Genomic DNA, 4,540 nt, shown 5'->3' with positions numbered 1-4,540 from the left:
GAAGTGATGTCACGTGTGATGCATGAGGAATTGTGAGGGGTGGAAGTGGTTGTGGGAGTGGCCATGATGGGGGCGGAAGTGACATCATCAATCACCGTGGGGATGGTGGCTGCACCAGCCGGGCTAATGGCGTTTCCGAGGCCAGGGGAATCTTCTGGAATGTTTGAGGAGCACTGGTTATGGAAGTGGGTGGATAAAAGTTTGTTGTACTTACAGTTTTTGATGTTTGAGATGGAATTGAAATACTGTTTGTTGAGAGTATGAATTCTCCTGAGGATGTAGTACAGAGTGGGTCCTTTGCAATTCTGAGAGAGTATCGCCCTCAGCTGAGGCAGGGCAGATTGTAGAGAGGTTAGGTGCCGGCGCATTGCTGCAAGTGTGGAGCGGAGGATCTTGAAGGAGAACTATTGCTGGTGTTTTTGAATCTGTAGTCTGTACTGTTTGTCCTGTTCATGCCTTTTACCCATGCAGGACCATTCCCATAATTCTGAAGAGGGAGATGGCATGGGGCAGGGTGACACTAGGCACAAGGACACACAAGATGGCCGCTGAGCCATCAGTTGGCCAACTCGATACACAGGATGGCTGCCGGATCACACAATATGGAGAGAAACAGCAGAGCAGATACAGATACTGCCTGGGGCCACCAGAACGCCAGCATACTGCACTCACAACTAGTTGATTAGTTTAAGGCGGATGGGAGAGAGAATACACATGAGTAATGAACACTGCCTGCCAAAGTGTCTGGTTCCAGACAACACCTCTTATAGAAATGCTAACAGCTTGATACAGACTCAAAATGGAGTACTAATAGCCAGGGCTGCAGTAATCATCCTTCTCAGGAAGAGCAATTAGCGCCCATTACTACGGCAATGGATTTCTGTGCAGACATTGAAACTGACAATATCTACACTGAAATTGACAATGACAATGCGAAAATTAACAAAGACTGCACTGGAATTGACAAAGACTATCGAAACTATCAACGATTCTGTGATGATCACCATAAACAAACCATGTTACAAAGACAGTAATCTCATCACTGACCTATTGTATCACAAGATGTATAAAAGTATCTTGACATGTGCTGCGGGTTGAGAGAAGACTCGCAGCTGACCGCTGTGCCGTTGGTGTCTTTCTCTCCTCGGAGCTCCGGTATTTCCTTGTGCAATAAACTCTGTCATTAAACCCCGAATCTGACTCTGAGACTGGTGTTTTTCCCCACAACAATTCCTACACCAAACTTCGTCTCCTGAAGTAAACTGTCTTTGTTGCTGAGCAGAGTCTCATGTTTAGCATTGCCATTCCTGACACCATTTTGCCCTCCCCCCAGGTTTGGCAAAATCAGATTTAACCTGGTGCGTAGTCTTCTCTCTATTAGCAATTCTGCTAAAGCTATCTCTAGAGTTGCATGAGGGGTGGTCCTATAACTAAATAGGAGTCGGGACAGTTTACTATCTAATGAAGCTCCAGGCTGTTTCTTTAAGCCTGCCTTCAAAGGTTCAAAAGCCTGCTCTTTCTCTGCCAGATCATTGGGTGATGGATAGTATGGAATGGTCTTTGCATGTCGAATACCATTCGATTTTAGTAAGTACTCAAATTCCCTGCTGCTAAATGATGGCCTGTTATCAGTAATCAAAACTTCCGGGAGTCAGTGTATTGCAAAAATTGCATGCAGTTTTTCTATCATCATTCCCATGTTCGAGGAATGAACTCTCTGCACATCCAACCACTTTGACTGGACATCCATAATGATGAAGAACTTGAGCCCTTGATGCCTCCCCTGCATGTTCGATGTGTAACCAAGTCCAGGGTTTACCTAGCCATTCCCACAAAGGTGGAGGAGCTGCTGATGGTAATTTTTGTTCTTGTTGGTACTCTGCTCACTGGCCGACTGATGCATCTGATCCTGGCACCAGACATAACTTCTCTTCATTTTGGAAACCTCTGGTAGAGTTCAGTCAGTTTCTGGCGGGACAATCACTCTTGCTCCCCATAATACTATGCTGTCCTCAAATGTGATCTGGTCTGTCCAGGTCCAAAAAGATCTCAATTCTGGTTTTGAAGGTCCTTTGGTTTTCCCCATCACCACCGGCTGTTTCAGTTTTGCCAGGACCATATCTTGCTGCATGCAAAGTTTAATATTGTCAGCTGCGTCCGGAAGTGTCTCCAGAAAATTTAAAGCCATTGTAGACTTGTCCAGTGGCAGCACCACAGGTGGTGTATCTGCCAGTGGGAGGTGGCTCAATGCATCTGCACTTATTGCTTGGCCTCTTGGGCAGTAAAAACAATGACTGCAGATGCTGGAAACCCTGACCTATCACCTTCATCTCCTCCCCCACTCACCCATTGCACTCTATGCTACTCTCTCCCCACCCCCACCCTCCTCTAGCTTATCTCTCCACGCTTCAACCTCACTGCCTTTATTCCTGATGAAGGGCTTTTGCCCGAAACGTCGATTTCGCTGCTCGTTGGATGCTGCCTGAACTGCTGTGCTCTTCCAGCACTCTTGGGCAGTGTTCCAACTTGCAATCATACGCACTTACGGTTAGAATAGAATTAGAATCCCTACAGTATGGAAACAGGCCCTTTGGCCCAACAAGACCACACCGACCCTCCGAAGAGTAACCCACCCAGACCCATTCCTCTACCCTATGTTATCCCTGACTAATGCACCTAACACTATGGGCAGTTTGGCACGGCCAGTTCACCCTAACCTGCACATCTTTGGATTGTGGGAGGAAACTGAAGCACCCGGAGGAAACCCAAGCAGACACAGAGAAAATGTGCAAACTCCACACAGATAATCGCCTGAGGTGGGAATCGAACCCGGGTCCCTGGCGCAATGAGGCAGCAGTGCTAACCACTGAGCAACCATGCCGCCCCATTACAATTAGAACGCACCACTGAATTGGGCTGGAAGCAATGGGGAGCACTGCCCTGTCCTCTTCAAGTAGACAGCAGGAGTTTGTGGCCCTTTAGTATGGAGTCATTGAGATGTACTGCAGGGAAACAGACCCTTCGGTCCAACTCGTCCATGCTGACCAGATATTCGAAATTAATCTGGTCCCATTTGCCAGCACTCGGACCATATCTCTCTATACCCTTCTATTCATATATACATCCAGATGCCTTTTAAATGTTGCAATGTATCAACCTCCACCACTTCCTCTGGCAGCTCATCCCATACACGCACCACCCCCTGCATGAAAAAGTTGCCCCATAGTTCCCTTTTAAATCATTCTCCTCTCACCATAAATCTATGTCCTCTAGTTCTGGACTCCCTCACCAAAGGGAAAAGACCTTGTCTATTTTTGGAACTTCCTGATTCCAAATAGTGATGTCTTCTATAGTGCAATGGTCGCGTTCCTGTGCAACCCATGCTATAAAAGAACCGCTCAATATTAATAATACTTAAAGCGTTGGCGATGTAATTGTATTATAACCAACACATTTTCGTGCTTTAGAAATAGTGTCCCCTATTTCTCAGTCACGTTACAGCGAATTCGCATTAAGGAAACACGCGTTATAGCAGAACAACCTGTATGACCGTATATTTCCTTCTCGATCTTACCTGGAGAGCAGGCCAAACATTTTGCAAAAAACATGGTTGAACCTGGAGCAGCAAATCGGAGGCAACTGAAACCAGGAACTTCTCCACTGGGTCCTAAGCAAACTCCCTCCAGGAAAAAAGATCACCCAGTAAATTAACTGTGCCACAGGGTCCTAAGCAGACCCTCTGCCAGGTACATTAAACTGCAACCTACCTGCTACACAGGGTCCTAGGAAGGATCACTTAACTGGAAGCAGTCACAATCCACTCCACCAGACCACCGGACCACTCAAATGTAAGAAACCTGCAAGTAATCTGGGTAAGCGTGCCGGCCTGCTAGTAAGACTGAGACTATGCAGTTTCAAGACCCTCCTTTGTAGCTTACTCCTAGCAAATGTACGATCTCTCGAGAACAAGATGGATGAACTAAGATCACGGCTCAGCTTCCAGCGTGAACTGTGGGACTGCTGTGTACTCTGCTTCACAGAAACCTGGCTCAACCCATCCATTCCCAACTGCGCACTTCAGGCTGATGGTTTTTCTATCCATTGTATGGACCAAATCGCATCGTCGGGTAAGACAAAGGGTGGAGGGATTTGCTTTTTAATCAACAACTTGTGGTGCACAGACATTGCAACCCTGGGCAGCCACTGCTCCCCAAACCTTGAATTCCCCACCATCAAATGCCACCCTTTCTATCTACCATGGGAATTTACAGCTGCTATACTAACTGCTGTGTACGTACCACCACAAGCAAAGGTTGAGGAAGCTCTGGATGTACTGTACTCCAGCACTAACACCTGGAGACAGAACACCCCGAGGCCCTGTTTATTGTAACTGGCAACTTCAATCAAGCCAATCTAAGGAAGGTGTTGCTCAAGTACCACCAGAACATTAGCTTCCCCACCAGGGGCCCGAACATTTTAGACCACTGCTACACCACTGTGAAAGATGCCTACCACTCCATCCCCAACCCTCATTTCGGGA

At 47.0% G+C, this 4,540-nt stretch overlaps 1 long non-coding RNA gene across 1 annotated transcript in view; it reads left to right on the top strand.

Annotated features, from left to right (window-relative positions):
• LOC122549685 overlaps positions 1 to 838 on the top strand; it is an 11,144-nt gene extending 10,306 nt beyond the window's left edge. The window contains exon 3 of the long non-coding RNA XR_006311638.1: positions 472 to 838. This is a non-coding gene — a long non-coding RNA (uncharacterized LOC122549685). The remainder of the gene's footprint in view (positions 1 to 471) is intronic.
• Positions 839 to 4,540: the final 3,702 nt, after the last annotated feature.

This window comes from Chiloscyllium plagiosum, chromosome 5 (genome assembly GCF_004010195.1).
Source record: "Chiloscyllium plagiosum isolate BGI_BamShark_2017 chromosome 5, ASM401019v2, whole genome shotgun sequence".
Taxonomy (NCBI): Eukaryota; Metazoa; Chordata; class Chondrichthyes; order Orectolobiformes; family Hemiscylliidae; genus Chiloscyllium; species Chiloscyllium plagiosum.
Note: the sequence above shows the minus strand (reverse complement) of the source record. Positions and strands in the feature narration are given on the sequence as shown.